Genomic DNA, 17,366 nt, shown 5'->3' with positions numbered 1-17,366 from the left:
TGTGGGAAAGCACATAGATAAAGAAAAATATATCAGTTGATGAAGCTAGATTCTAGAGTTTGCTATGCAGATTTCTTGGGTGCCATCTTCAAGTTAGAAGTTAAAGCTGTTTGGATGTGGGTCTCTGCATCTGCTCCTTGGGGAAGGGAGGATTGTAGGAACCAGAGGGGTCAAGGAGAGTACAAGAAAACCCACAGAATCAACTAACGTGGGCTCACAGGGGCTCACAGAGACAGAACTGACAACCAGGGAGCCTGCATGAGTCTGACCTAGGTCCTCTGCCTATGTTTTACAGTTGTGTAGCTTAGTGTTCTTATGGAACTTAGTGTTCTTATGGAACACTAACAGAGGAAGGGGCTGTCTCTGACTCTTTTGCCTGCTTTTGGAACCCTTTTCCTCCTGCTGGGTTGGCTCGTCCAGTCTTAGTATGAGGGGATGTGCCTAGTCTTGTTGTAACTTGATATGCCATGTTTGGTTGACATCCCTGGAAGGCTTGCCCTTTCCTGAAGGGCAATGGGGAGAAATGGATCTGGGGGTGGGGGGAGAGACTGGGAGAAAAGGAGGGAGGGAAAACAGTGGTCCGGATATAATATATGAGGGAAGAATAAGCTTTAAAAAAAAAAAAAAAAGTTCAAGTTGTCTCCTTGACTAACTGTTGACACTCTTGAGAGGGACAAAGGGAAAAAGGAACAACACAGAGATTTTTATAAATAATGACATAGGCGTTGGTGCATGAGCTCCACTTGCCCTGGAATTGATGTGAATGATCTTAATACAATCAGCCCAATAAGGTAAGCATTAGACTTAACCTCTCATAAGGCCCTGGGAACCTTTATAAGACGAATGCTTTGGTCAAGTAAAAGTTAGGTTAGCCAGTATTAGCCAGCAGGTAAGGGTAGGGCCAATCTTCATGAGAGCTTGAGCTATTGGCATCATTGACTGCGTACCCAACTCAGTTGCCATCTTCAGCTGTCTCCCAACCACTCACACCACAGAAGTGCCATGGCTGGAAATACTGACTAATCCCCATGGTTCTAAAAACAAAAGGGGAAATTCATAAACAAAATTTAGGAGTAAACAATGGCTGTGCACACCAGTGCAAGCCCAACACTAGAGACGCCAAAGCACTGAGATCATGAGCTCAGAGTGAGCCCGGGTTACACACTGAGATCCCAAGACTCTGTGTCACAGAAAGTAAATAAGAAACTGTAATATACTTCCAAGGGTATGATAGAGACCAGTCATGGGCACTGCTCTGTGAACTTCCAAATTGCCTGTACATCATTGATTTGGATAACTAAGCACTGAAAAGTTTTAATTCCCAGATTCAGCATAATCCAGATAAAGCCTCTGACAGATAATTAATTTTGCTTAAGCTAACCCTGAACCTGAGTGGCACTTCTGTCCTACCTTCCTCAGTGACCCCAAACTGAATAGATACGATGACATAAACCCAAATAATGATTTAGTAGGGCAATTACCAGAAGTTTACATTTTTCTTCTAAATTGGCTCCACAATAAAGAGTTTTAAATTTGCAGATACGTGAAAGTTTATTAATTATTCAAGACAGGTGAGCCATAGAACATCATCCAATGCAGTGAATTGTGACTCATCGTCACTCAAATTCAGTTACATAGACACTTGCATGCATGAAACGCTCCCAACCATACACGCATGTGCACACACATGTATGCTCACACACACATACATAATGCTTGTCCTTAAGGAGTAGAACATATGTCACCATGCATGTGCATGTACACAACAAATGCTCACAGACACCATAGCGTTGAAGGGCTGAGATCCATCACAGCATTGGAGGGTGCACTGATGGTCACAGCGGGAGAGGATGAAAATAAACAAATGGATACTTTTTTAATTTGTAAGTGACAAGATGAAGAATATTGTAGATTTTCCCCACCAGACTGTAACAATATTAAGGTAAATCAAATTTTGCACCTCATTTATTTAACAATGTCGCTTTTCAGTGGCTGAAGGGGGTTTTTTTTGTTGTTGTTGTTGTTGTTTTTGACTCTCAGAATACAAGGCTGCACAAATTTCCCAGAATTTATTTTTGTAAAGAAAAAAATATAATAACAGTTAGCTCTTGAACACTTAATTATAATTGGCTACGCTTCTTTTCTTTTATTAAGTGATCATTTATGAACGACTACTTCATGATCATCTAAAACACTGCTTTGGAGAGACTGAAGCAAGTGAGGGAAGATGTAATCACAATGTAATGTAATCAGAACACTTAATTAACATGCAATCATAAAAGAAGAAAACAGTCTCATAGCATTCGTACCCAAAAGCCAACAACAGAACTCTATCTAAAAAGAGATGTATGCTTTATAAATATTTTAATGGTTATAGCATCTTACAAAAAAAATTTCCCCAATCTTTCTTCTATTTTAAATAGAAAACCAAAAACGTGGCAAAGAATTGAGTATTACAAGACTGTTGCCTCTGGTTGCCAAACCAGTTCATCCGCCCTGAAGTTTCCCAGTTTCTACTTTGAGATGGAGAGGCGAGAGTGCTCCTCACATGTCTCCATGCCAACCTCTCCCTTTTACATTCTCAATCTGCCCCACATGTCTCTCCTTTCTATGGAGCTTGGAGTTAGTAGGGAAGTTATTGTCAAAAAGAAAAGCTCTATTCCCTGGAAGTTCTGATTGTCTTTTCTACTATTTAAGCAATCATAAGAACATACTTGTTACAGTTTAGATCACAAATCTTCCATAAACGCTCATGTTTTCAAAGCTTGGTCCTTGGAACAGCAGTGCTGAGTGTGGATTTTGAGAAAAACTGGATCATGAGGGTTCTGATATTGTAATCTCATAAATCCACTTACAAATTTCTAGCTCAATGGCCATTGGGAGTGGTAGAAATTTCAAAAAGTAGGACTTACTCAAAGGAAGGAGATCATTAGGGATGTGTCCCAATAACAGAGACAGAAATATAAAATATATTTCTATCTCTCCTTTCCATTATGTTTTCCCCCCATTGGTGCAGAAATAAAGACGCACCCCCATCGGGCCCTGCAATCTACAAGACCTACTCCCTACCACAAACCCACCCATCCCCCTGCAACCTCAGTGCCTTCCTGAGACACAGACACAGCAAGCACAGATTGGAACAAGAGCAGCTCCCTCAGACACAGACACCTCTTGCACCTATTGGAGAAGAGATGGATAGATGCCAGTGCAAAAATACATACAACAACATAAAGACCAATATGGCACCACCAGAATCTAGTGGCTCTACAACAGCAAGACCTGAACATCACAACGTAGAAGAAGCAGAAGAAAGAGACCTTAAAAATAACTTTATGAAAAGATAGAGGTCTTTAAAGAGGAAATGAAAAAATCCCTTAAAGAAATTAAGGAAAATGAAAAATTCCCTAAAAGAAATAAAAGAAATATGGAGCAAGATGTGATTGTGTCCCAAACCTCTGAAACTATGATTGGAAATAAATGCTGTGGTGTCCTTTAAGTTGATTTTCTCAAGAATCCAATCATTATAACAGAAAATTGACCAACACAATATCAAAATCCTGTTATCAAAAACCACTGAAGCTGCTGGGAGGATGCATCATTTGTTCCACCACATCAGCTGGTCCACTACATCATTTGGTCCAACCACACCATTTGGTCCACCACACCATTTGGTCCACCACATCATTTGGTCCACCACATCATTTGATCCACCACATCATTTGATCCACCACACCATTTGGTCCACCACATCAGTTGGTCCACCACATCAGTTGGTCCACCACATCAGTTGGTCCACCACATCAGTTGGTCCACCACATCAGTTGGTCCACTACATCATGTGGTCCACCACATCAAAAACAAAACAAAGGTCAAGCAAAGAATTTGGTAACAAGTCAGAACATAACCACAAATAATGAAGACAATGAACAGAGACCCGAGTAAAGGACTTTTGGGGTATGCTTCTAGGCGTGGAATGCAAAGTGGTTTAAAATCTCTTACTTTCTTATGAACAACAATACACTTATACATAGCTCCTTGGGTGCATGTATTGCAGTTTCTTTATGGTAGGTACCCATCAGAATTGCTAGGCTTTAGGGTGTGCTTGTAATCCCAACAAACTACACACTACTGGAATTCCAAAGTGGTAATAACAAATGGCCGTCCCCTGGAAAGTGATGAGCTACTACAACAGTCGCTATTTTAAGCCTGACAACAGAATGAAAGGCTGGGGGCGGACTTTTCCCCCTTCAACTTGGACTTTTCTCCTGGTTGATTCAGTTAATTTCCTTTGATCCCTGAGCAACAAGGTTGCTTCTTCTTAGAGTTGTCTAGTTTCGTTGGTCAGGTTTTCTAAAGTATTCTGTGGATTTCTAGAATTTTCTTCTATTTACCTGATATAGAAGATGCTTGGCCTATAAACCCATACAGGACAACAGCCATACAGCTGCAGCTAAACAGGAAACGAAACTGCAAGCTCATCAAGCTGAAGAGTTGCCCAGAAAGCAATTAACAGTGCCACTAATGTTCCATCTGTTTCACATTGATCAGGGACCATGAAAAGAAACTGGTGCTTCGCTGAAGAAAAATACCTAATCATCAAAAAATTTAAATATTCCAGATAAATGGAAACACATACAAAGGAAACCTTTAAACCTGCTGCACTGAGAAAATGCCAGGTCTAGAAACAATGTTAGCTCTAGATTACTTGTTTTTAAGTAGAAAACATAAAAAGAAAATGTTTTATAGACCCTGGGAAATAAATTTTAAAGTACAAGCCTTTAATTTTTGTGGAATAGCTTATAATGTGAGTTCCATTTTAAGTAACATAATTAATAACTGGACAACCAAACTGATAGCTAAATAAGAAAATGTATTTTGGATTATAAAATTATTACTTTAATAAAAATGCCCAGGGCTGGAAAGGTGGCCCAGTGGTTAAGGGTGAACACTACTCTCCTGGAGGACTTGAATTTGGTTCCCAGTACCCACTTTGATGCCTATAACTACAGTCCCAGGAAACCTGAGGCCCTCTTCTGGGCTCAGTGGCACATATACTCACATGCATATACCCACACACAGATTACAATTTATAGTCTACATTTCTTTGCAAAACTATACAAAACTTTCTACACAGCCTACATTTAGTTAATATTTTTCTTAGAAATTTTATATAAAGTTTGAAAACAGACAAGTCTGTGAATCTCTTTGCTTACGTTGTTTTTTCTATTTGGTTCTCATGATTATGCTATCATTGGGTAGTGTTTGTAAAACAGGACTTTCCACATTCTCCACACACACCTTCCTTACAAATTATGCCTGAACTATTGTCTGAACAGTAGATCTGGAAAGGAGAAGATAGCCTTGGCTATGAACTCACTTCTTTAACCATCACAGTTCTACCCAGGTCTTCTCATTTTCCTTGAGCACATTACAGTCTGTCCAATTGTTTCTTGAAAATCATATATTACATCTTTTATTTAAAAATTTTAAAAATTTCAAAATGCTTGCTGACAATTTGTCTTGACGCTTAAAAATATGTATCATTTAGATTGTTAGCAACTTTGGTTTCATCTTTATTATTTTGCTCTTTGTACTTTTATCATTTTATCTTTCTATTTATTGGCCACCTTCCTCTCACAACTCTTGACTATTTTAAATATAATTACTTAAAATTCCCTTTCACATCTATCATTTATTCTATTGTAATTTTCAATTGTGGAAAATATTATATAATTTGATGTAGAATATATACATTTGTGGAAAATATTTATAGTAAAGGATAGTATCTATAACATTATGAATATCAGTGTAACCATCCTGGTTTAAAAAGTAATAAGCCCCAAGCCAATCATCATTTTTAATTAGAATCAGATATTATGTAATGTACACATATGTGCTTTGGTATAAAATATTAATTACCTTAAAAATAGAAACACATTTATATTGTCATACCTAAAGATATAATTTTTTTTAATTTTTCAAATCTTTTTTATTTATTATTATGTTTGTGTTTTAATTTTACACATCAGCCATGGGTTCCCTTGTCCTCCCCTCTCCCGCCCACAAACCCACCTTCCCCCCAGGCCCTCCCCTCCATTCCCATCTCCTCCAGGGCCAAGACTCCCCTGGGGATTCATTTAAACTTGGTGGATTCAGTACAGGCAGGTCCAGTCCCCTCCTTCCAGGCTGAGCCAAGTGTCCCTGTGTAAGCCCAAGGTTCCAAACAGCCAGCTCATGCACTAAGGACAGATCCTGGTCTCACAGCCTGGATGCTTCCCAAACAGTTCAAGCTATTCAATTGTCTCACTTATCCAGAGGGCCTGCTCCAGCTGGGAGCTCCACAGCCTTTGGTTCATAATTCATGTGCTTCCATTTGTTTGGCTATTTGTCCCTGTGCTTTTTCCAATCTTGGTGTCAACAATTCACGCTCTTACAGTCCCTCCTCTTTCTCAACTATTGGACACCTGGAGCTCCACCTGGGGTCTGGCTGAGGATCTCTGCATCCACTTCCACCAGTTATTGGATGAGAGTTCCACCACAACTGTTAGGGTGTTTGGCCATCTGATCACCAGAATAGGTCAGATCAGGCTTTCTCTCAACCATTGCCATCAGTCTACAGAGGATGTATCACTGTGGATTTCAGGGGACCTCTCGAGCACTCCGCCTATTCCTGTTCTCATGTGGTCATCATTTATCATGGTCTGTTATTCCTTGTTCTCCCTTTCTGTTCTTGATCCAGCTGGGATCTCCTGCTCCCCTAAGCTTTCTTTCCCTCAAATCTTGCCCTTCATTACTCCCACTGTCGTCCAGGTTGTTCATGTAGATTTCATCCATTTCTCAGTCATTGGGTGATCCATGTGTCTTTCCTAGGGTCCCATTTCTAGATAGCTTCCCTGGAGTTGTGTAGCAGTCTAGTCATCTTTGTTTTACATCTAGTAACCTCCTATGAGTGAGTACATACCATGTTTGTCCTTCTGAGTCTGGCTTACCTCACTCAGGATGATTTTTTCTAGACCCATCCATTTGCCTGCAAACCTCATGATGTCATTGTTTTTCTCTGCTGAGTAGTACTCCATTGTGTATTTGTACCATATTTTCTTTATCCATTCTTTAGTTGAAGGGCATCTAGGTTGTTTCCAGGTTCTGGCTATTACAAACAATGCTGATGTAAACATAGCTGAGCAAATGCCCTTGTGGTATGATTGAGCATTCCTTGGGTATATGCCCAAGAATGCTACAGCTGGGTCTTGGGGGAGATGGATTCCCAATTTTCTAAGGAAGTGCCATACTGATTTCCAAAGTGGCTGTACAAGCTTGCATTCCCACCAGCAGTGGAGGAGAGTTCCCCTTGCTCCACATCCTCTCCAGCATAAGCTGTCTTCTGTGTTTTTGATCTTAGCCACTCTGACAGGTGTAAGGTTGTATCTCAGAGTCCTTTTGATTTGCATTTCCTGGATAATTAGGGATGTTGAGCAATTCCTTAAATGTCTTTCAGCCATTTGGACTTCCTCTGTGGAGAATTCTCTGTTTAGTTCTATAACCCATTTCTTAATTGGACTATTGGGCATTTTAATGTCTAATTTCTTGAGTTCTTTATATATTCTGGATATCAGCCCTCTGTCAGATGTGGGGTTGGTGAAGACCTTTTCCCATTCTGTAGGTTGTTGCTTTGTCTTGTTGACCGTGTCTTTTACTCTACAAAAGCTTCTCCGTTTCAACAGGTCCCATTGATTGATTGTTTCTCTCAGTGTCTGTGCTACTGGTGTTATATTTAGAAAGTGATCTCTGGTGCCAATGCGTTCAAGAGTACTTCCTACTTTCTCTTCTATCAGGTTCAGAGTAACTGGATTTATGTTGAGGTCGTTGATCCACTTGGACTTAAGTTTTGTGCACAGTGACAGATATGGGTCTAATTGCAGCCTTCTACACATTGATATCCAGTTATGCCAGCATCATTTGTTGAAGATGCTTTCTTTATTTCCATTGTACATTTTTGGCTTCTTTGTCAAAAATTATATGTTCCTAGGTGTGTGGTTTAATGCCAGGGTCTTCAATTCAACTCCATTGGTCCACATGTCAGTTTTTATGCTAGTACCAAGCTGTTTCTATTATGGTAGCTCTATAATAGAACTTGAGGTTGGGGATTGTGATGCCTCCAGAGGTTGTTTTATTGTACAGGATTCTTTTGGCTATCCTGGGTTTTTTGTTTTTCCATATGAAGTTGAGTATTATTCTTTCCAGATCCGTGAAGGATTGTGTTGGTAATTTGATTGATGGGGATTGTGTTGAATCTGTAGATTACTTTTGGTAAGATTGCCATTTTTACTATGTTAATCCTGCCTATCCATGAGCAGGGGAGGTCTTTCCATTTTCTGACGTCTTCTTTAATTTCTTTTTTTAGGGACTTAAAGTTCTTGTCATATAGGTCCTTCACATGCTCAGTTAGAGTAACCCCAAGGTATTTTATATCATTTGTGGCTGTTGTAAAGGATGATGTATCTCTGATTTCCTTCTCAGCCCATTTGACTATTGTATATAGGAGGGCTACTGATTTTTTGAGTTGATCTTGTATCCTGCTATGTTGCTGAAGGTGTTTATTAGCTATATCAGTTCCTTGGTTGAATTTTTGGGGTCACTAATGTATACTATCATGTCATCTGCAAATTCTTAATGTAACTATATCCATATAGTGTTGAATTTTCCTTACTATCTCAAAATATTTTGAAGTATTATATTTTATTGGGTTTTTATTAAGGTCCATACAGTACAACTGTCTAAGCCCTAAGTCTTTGTTCAACCATCACTGTTCTCCAATTTTTTTATTTGTTGTTTGAGTTAAGTAGGCAGCCATTCAGAGAATCATTTGTTCCAAGTGCACCATGTAGCATAATTTTAGAAAAAATCCCTTAGATAAAAATTGTTATGCCTTTTTTTAATAATTCTACTTTAAATCTGTAATTACAGAGTTCCTGCTTAACCTCATTAATTTCATACCCACACCCTTTTCCCTAACAGTTACAACCCCCTTTTTCTATGACAATACAAATATTCATCTATACACAATGTTTCTTGAAAATTATTGGTTAGATTTATTAGCCTGATTAAATGAAGTTTCTATATTTTGTTTAGAAAAAAAATATTCCATGATGCTAAGTAGTCTAAAAATACGTGAACTGTTTAGTCAGAATTTTGTGTGTAATGTTAGAAACCAGTGGTGATAAGCCACCTACATTTATGTTTTGCATTAGGGTTGGGTTTAGATGTGAGAAATTGTCTTAGCTTTCATTGTTGCTTTGAAGCTCAAGCTTGAACACATTGCTCCAAAAAGAAAGTGTGATTATAGGATCAATTATGTGATCCCCTTAGAAACAGCCGGAAAAGATAGGGCTGAAAGTCCAAATATATGCACTTTTCTCTTACTTATTCATTTATAAAAGGATGAGTTGGTACCTCAATAGCTTTGAAACTTTCTAACCAAAGTGTTCATTTTTAGTAACTTTATGGATCAGTGCACTTTCACATATCTGTTATGGTTATATTCAAGCCTCAGATTGTCACCTCTGACTAGTGACAACCTTCCTATTCTGGTCCTAAGTGCCCTTCACATGAAACTTCTAGTCTATAATGGTAATCTTAATTTCTGATGTGACCAGAAAGTATTCATTATTTTAATTTTAAATTATAAACACATTTATAGCTGTTTAAATTAATTATGAATCACCTGCTCCAAACCTAGACTCAACCCCTCCTCCATAGACTCATGGTGTTTATAGATGAATGACATCTAGTAACACAGACTTAGCCAAGGGAAGCTCATGACCCATATACACTTGGGTGTCATATTTTTTACAACTTTTCCACGAATATAACTAGAAAATAACCTCTTAGATAAAATATGCCAGCTCTTTACTGATAATTCTAATTAAATCCATAATTACAGAGTTTCTGCTAAGCCTCATTAATCTCACACTTTTATCCTTTCTCCCAACACTGAAAACCTTTGTGTTCAATGACAGTAATACAAATATTCATTTTCTTTATCCTTCAACATGCAACACTTAGAATACAATTACCACTAAAATTGTTTTACTTCTCTTTGCCCTATAGAAATATATCTAATGTAAATAAATTACTTTTAAAAAAAATTGGGAGGACCTGCAAAATGACACAGCAGGAAAGAGCACTTACCACCAGGCCTGATGTGGTTGACCTTGACTCTCAGAACCGCATGGTAGAAAACTGATCCCAGCAAGTTATTGTCCGACCTCTGCAAGTATGCTGTGGCGCACATGTATATGCAAGTACACACACACACACACACACACACACACACACACACACACTACTAAAAAGCTTAAAATAATTGGGGATAAGTCATTTCTATCTGTGTAGTTATTGCTCCATCATTCCTAATCATTGAAAATAAATTGCCAATTCATTGTCGACAGACTATCTTGATGTGTTCAAAACCTACTTACCAAAATTTTATATCAAGGTTCATCCTACAATCTTAATGGAAACCCAGTAGTGGAGACTTTCTCTATTTGAGATGTTTACTAGTGCCTAGGAAATTTCATGATTTCTATGCCAATTTTACATTAATTTGTAGCTCCATGTCTTATCAATTTCCAGTATAAATTTACAGTCCCAATCTGCAAATGGTTCTGTTTCTTTCCTCAAAAAGCAATGAGCCATTCTTTCCAGATTTACAAGCAGTAGGAAGCACAGCTTAGAGTACGCACTGGAGAAACCAGGACTGTCAATCATGCAGGCCTATTTTCTTCAATGGAAGGAAATGAATGATACCTGGTCACCGAAATGATGGCATGAAAGTGGTCAGACAACCTGGTGATGCTTTGCTATTCTATTAGGAGCCAGCCTCCACCTGAATTTCCCCCAAATCCTGAGACTTGTTTAGCTCTGATCCTGGGATTTGTCTCTAGGGGACTAGAACTCATCCTTATGAAGGAGGCCCCACATACTTTGCATCCTCCATTAATAGCATCCATCCTTATGTCCATTACAAACTCTTCCTTGAGGTCCTAGCCCTGAGCAGTGTTTATCAGCCAACAAAACTCATTCTCATTGTAAAGGTCACACGTGTTTTGCTACTCTGCAAGGGAATTTCTATGTCACCATCCCTGAAATTTTATTATGAGAATTGTCATGTGGAAACTCCCCCTCCCACAAAGTTTGGCTGTGTTTAAGTGTGTAAGAGAATTAAACCATGGTATCAGGCTTTCTAGAAGCTTTGATACAGTCTGACTGACCAGCTCCAGCTGTACTGAGTTCTCTTTCTCAACACTTCACAGTTCCCCGTGGACCTCATAACAACAAGCAAAGATTTTTCTTTTCCTGTTAAGAAAAAGAGCTGTGAGTAGGGACAGGGAATTTGGGAGATGCCTCAGGGGATAAAACCTTTGCCACTGAAGCATAAGGACCAAAGTTCATACTCCCAGCACTTATGCAGTGTGTGGTGATCCTGCCCAAACTGTAATCACAACACTCATTCAGAACACAGTGCCAGGGTACCCTAGAGGAAGCTAGCTTGCCAAATCAGCAAGTTTATAGTTTAAGTAAGGACTCTGCCTCAGTATATAAGTTGAAGAGAGATTTTAGAAGATATGCAAGGTTGACCACTCCAAATGCCTCCAAATGCATATGAACATTCAACTCCACACACATATGCCCACACACCTGAGAATAGGCATAAACTCATGTACACACCACACAAAATAAATAAATATAAATTGTAGGCAGAACTTTGTATCCTGCCAGCCAACTCCCAAATAACCACATGGAGACTTCTTGTTAATTATAAATGCTTGGCCAACAGCTTAGGCTTGTTACTGACTATCTCTTACAACTTAAATTAACCCATATTTCTTATCTATGTTCTCCCACATGGCAGTACCTTTTTTCAGCAAGGCAAGCTCATCTTGCTTCTCTCCACATCCTGGTGACTCTGCCCTTCTTCTTCCCAGCATTCTCTCAGTCTAGCTTTCCTGACTAACCTCTTCCTGCCTAGCTATTAGCAGTTGTCTCTTTATTAAACCAATAAGAGTAACATATCTTCACAGTGTACAAAAGGATTATTCCACAGGAATAAATAAATAGATAGATAGATAAATAGATAAGTAAATAGATAAATAAATACAGCAGGAATTCTTATGTTGAGGTATGTCCTTTGTATCTTTACTCTCTCCAGGATGTTTATCATGCAGGGGTGTTGGATTTTGTCAGACTCCTTTTCTACATCTATGAGAGAGATGATCTTTCAGTCTGTGTCTGTCAGTTTGTTTATATGGTGGGTTACATTTACTGATTTAAGTATGTTAAAACATCTCTACATCTCTGGGATGGTGAATGATATTTTTGATGCATTCTTTGATTCATTTTCCAAGTATTTTATTGAGTTTATAAGGAAACTGGTCTGTAATTCTCTTTCTTTGTCTTTAGCTGGCATTGTGGTTGAGGTAACAGAATGAATGGGAAGAAAGACTGGAGGAGAAAATCTGAATGATCTGCTGGATATCTTTGCTCTCTTGTACATCACAATTGGTGTTACATTTCACAAGCCTTGTTGGATAATCTGAAGCTACATCTAAAGCATAACACTGACTAATAGAAGAAGCTGTAAAATTCCTGTGATTACAAATATCTGAACAACTGATCCTATTCCCTACCCAGAAGCCTGAATTCATGCAGTTTTTCTAAACCACTTGGGTTCATCCAATTCAATTTCTGGTAGTCATTTCAAAGGATGTATAATTTCTGTTCTGTTATGTTTTGACCTTGAGCATAATACTTAAACTTTCATCAACCCAATGGCTACTGAAGTCCAGATAATGTGACTTCATGTGATGCAGAGTGGAACCTTTAAAGTTTTTAATCCCATAGGTTTGAAAAGGTTCATCTAGGGTTCAGAAATCATGCTTTAGATGTTTTATTTAATTATAGGTATGTGTGGATGGTATGGATAAGTGGGTGGGTGTGTAAGTGAGTGTGGATGGATGGGTGGGTGGGTATGTAAGTGGGGTGCTAGAGGCCAGAGAACAACTTTGGACCAGATTCAGACTATCAGGTTTGCACAGTATCTTAACAACTCTGAAGCAGGTGTGACCTCACCAGTTTATTATTTGGTCATTTGTTTTGAAAGTGGCATCAAGGCTTCTTATTTGCCTTTGTATTTAAGTTATCTGGTTCCCCAAACCAAACCCTTATCCTCTCTTAAAAGTATAAATTTTTAAAAAACAGAAAAAAAATTATATTTTTTAAACAGTTTTTCTATGACTTATATATAAATCTTGCCACAGTTTAAAGAAGACACTTAAAAATTAAGTTCATACCTTGGCAATTATACTCATAGGCTGAGGAGAGCAAAGTTTTATAAATGGAAGACTTTTAAATAAATTATAATTAATTAACTATGCAAATATATCAAATAAATTTGGATACATAGTTAGATGACTAATTACAGTGCAGAAAGGTTAGAAATTTTAATACTATTTTTTAGCTTAGTTAATATAATATTATAATTGAGGTTGCTTTGATCACTGGGAGTGTCAGAGACAATAATTTTTCAAGCTTGGCTGATTTTGAAATCATATGGTTATGAGTATTAACAGCTTAATATAAAATGTGGTGCTGTCTGCAAAGTTAAAAGAAATTATTTTTGTCATAATAAGCTATATTAATTTAATTAGTTATGTATAGGGTTATATTTTTCATTTGAAAATGAATGCAGAGTGGGAGTTTTTAGATCTGGTTCTTGAAAGAAAAAAAATAAGTCTTTGATGTTTCAAATAGTTCCATAAGAAAAAAAAATTCGTACACGTAAATTTTATTATCTCACCTTATAGTTTTTTACATGTCCCATAATTCATATTTTCATCAAGCAAACATTGACATGGGCTCAGCAGTGTCTTAGAGACTGCCACTCCTAGAGTTAACTTTCATAGATTCTTTCCTGGCCCATTACAGTAACTTCCTACGTTATCTCTAGCGTCTGAGCTCACTCATTTCACCTTATCTTCCACCCTGGTCCCCAGACAGTCGTTAGCTATAGTACTCTATAGCCAATGTTTCATGTTTGCACAGGTCTTAATATGGTGGCTGTCCAAATCTGGAGGTCCATGAGTCATTTCTAGCTAATAGATACGTTTCTTGGGCTCAGGTTGTGATATCGATCTTGTCCGTGTTTTCATTTAATATTTTCCCCACACTGAACAATCAGGTGATTAGGTATCAAATTCTAGGCCTCCGACTTTCAAGAATTAAAAGGGAGCATGAGGTTGTTCCTCACTCCTGGAACTGAGCAGGGGATGTCCCTGCAGATACAGTTGTTCAGCAGGCAACAGGTGCCTTCATCTCCTAGCTGAGTGACATGGATTTGGGGGTCTTGGTCTGTGGTCCCTGAATACAGACCCAGATACAACACTAATGTTTGCTTGTTCCTCTCCTACAAGACTAGGGTGGGTTGTGGTGTCCCCAAAGGTATGTCCAACCAGAACATCCAGAGACGATCCTATTTGGGAAGAGGATTTATACTGATACAATGAAAGATCTCAATATAAGATCACCCTGGGCTAAGGAAACCTTCAATACGATGAACAACACCCCCCCAAAAAAAAGACAAAACAGAAGACACAGATACACAGACAAAGATGTGGACCGTAGCAAGAGATAGGTTGGAATCCCACAGGCCAAAACAAAACAAATGTTATGGTGTGGAATGCAAATGTCCCCCAAAGGTCCAGATACTAATAGTTTAGTCATCAGCCTGGGACACAGATGGAAGCAGGTAGACGCTTCAGAAGGTGGAGCCTTAGTAGAAGCAAGTTAGGTCAATGAGCATGTGCTCTTGGAAGGGATAACAAAATCCTGGCTCCTCTCTTCTCCCCTGTGTGTTTGTCTGTGCGTTGTCTATCTGCGAGCCTTTCTCTCTCACTCTTTCTCAGCAGCAATGATGGGCCTCTCTACCCCATGTTCTCACTGCCACGATAATGTAATTAATATACCAAGCCCAAAATGGCCTGGCCAAACGGCCATAATAAATAAACGGTTGCTCTGTGGAATTGGACTTTTTTGGGAGGCTTTGTCACAGCAACACAAAGCTAGCTAACACACAAGGGAACACCAACAAAAGCTCCCAGAGACACTAAGAAGAGCCCGGAGACAGAACGGAGCCTGCTGACGCCTTCATGTTGGACTTCAAATCTCCAGAACAGGTTTCAGCACAAACATACTCACACAAAGAAAAAAGAACACAACAACAAAACCCTTTTGTTTGAAGCTGCCACCTTTGTGATAATTTGTTAGGGGATCCCAAGAAAACTCCTAAGAGAACTCCATGGCCAGGCCCCCAGCCACCTCTCCAGTGTCTTCTCCCACACCCCCTGTTATCACCTTGCCTGTGTTTGTAACAGTTCCACACTCCTGCTGCTCCCAGGCCTGGGAGACCCTTTCACATTGCTTCTCTCTGATTTAATTCAAATGAGTGTTGAATGGTGGAACCCTCCTCATCCCTCACTGCCGCCCTCTATGGCACCTGCTATATCCCTGGAGCAACTGCAGCAGCCTATTTTAGCACCTTTCAGTGTGGGCTGAAAGCAGTTCCGGGGTAGGAATCTCACGGAAGAGTTTATGTTTAGACAGATCCGTGAATGGGCTTAATAAGGTTATGAAGCGTCGGTAACACAGGCCGGTTTGACTATGCTAGGATGCCCAGTTGTTCGGTCCACCGGCATCACGTGTTGCCCTAACAGCAGTATTTTGAGATGACCGCCCTCTACATCAAACAACCTTGACAGAAGCAGGCTGCCCTCTATAAAGTGGTTGGTCTCCCGTAATCGGTTGAAAGCCTCAGGAACAAAACTGAGGTCTTCCAGGTAGGAGGAGACCTCCTGGATTCTGCAACCTAGCAACCCCTGACGGAGCCTCCAGTGTGCTGCCCAGGGGAATTTGAAGTCAAGACTGTACTCTGTTGTGGTGGTGGTGGTGGTGGTGGTGGTGGTGGTTGTCATCCCCGCTCTTTTTTGCTGAGCTTACTTTTTAAATATGGTTTTAATTGAAATACAGTCTCATCAGTCTCTCTCCATCCTTTCCTGCATCCTGTCTCTCCCCATCACTCTTCCCTCCAATGGTCCCTCACTCTCAAATTGATAGCCTCTTTTTTAAAAATATTATTGCTACATACGTGTGTGTGTGTGTGTGTGTGTGTGTGTGTAAGCACAAATATATAAACACAATCTGCTGAAACCATTTTTGTTGGTAGTACATATACGGTTTCAAGGATGACCAATCCACTCTGTATTGGACAAACAATAAGGAGGCTCACCCCTGGGAGAGGCTAATTCTCTTATCCGACTTTCTAGAATGTCTTATGACTTCCGAATTTCTTGCGATTACAATAAGTATGAATGAATTAAATCGTGTGCACAAAGCTCTACCTGTCTCACTTCCTGAAAGGGACTCGGGAGCGAAAAACGGAAGGCTGGAGCTCTTCGTGTTAGGTGTTGTAGCTCCTGTGCTCCAGTGATGAGTAAATTGCCTGGGATGGTTGAGACACCTGGGGAAAATGCAGGAATAGGACCAGAAACCAGAAGTGACTCTACCACACCCAGGTGTCAACATACTTATAGGAGTCCATTGTCCCAACCAAAAGCTCATTCTTAAAATGCACTGTAACTTGGTCTTGCACAATGTCGATACCTTTCACTCATGGCCAAAAGAATTGTTAAAAATACAGAGGTGGGAAAAATAAAATTTCGTTTTAAATTATCTATCAGGGAGACAGCATTTCTTCAGGTCAATTGTCCTACAAAATCCTATTCCTCCCTTGGGAAAATTCACATTTTAGATAGAACTCTTCAAAATTTGACAATAAACTTACAATCTCTCTGAAGGCTATGCTGTCAGAGACCAAGATCACCTGAGACTGATCCTGTCTTTCCAGGGGACTGGAACACACACAGCTGATGTCATTCTGAATACATCTTCTCTTTATTGGTTTAAGTTCATCAGCCAGGACATCATCAGATCTTGGCATGCCAGTCAAAGCAGAAAGTATGCAAGGTATCATCAGGTGGTTGTCATCAGGCTCCTGTGCATGTCTTTAAGACAGCACAGCCTCGCAGGACACCTGGGACGAGGGGTCGGGCACCATGGGCACACAACCCAGCTGTGACCTATTTTCACTGTCACAGATCTGAAATACTTAGTACCTAAAAGATCTTCCAAAATATTTCTTCTCCAGGATTTTGGAAAATAGCACCATCTTTCCTATGAGTACTTCTCAGACTCCATTGCCTGGGACGAGGATCATGGATTTTGCCCATTGTCTCATCCCTGTACACTCTAGACTG

The sequence above is a fragment of the Onychomys torridus genome, chromosome 19 (genome assembly GCF_903995425.1).
Source record: "Onychomys torridus chromosome 19, mOncTor1.1, whole genome shotgun sequence".
NCBI lineage: Eukaryota > Metazoa > Chordata > Mammalia > Rodentia > Cricetidae > Onychomys > Onychomys torridus.
This window is presented reverse-complemented; position numbering follows the sequence as displayed.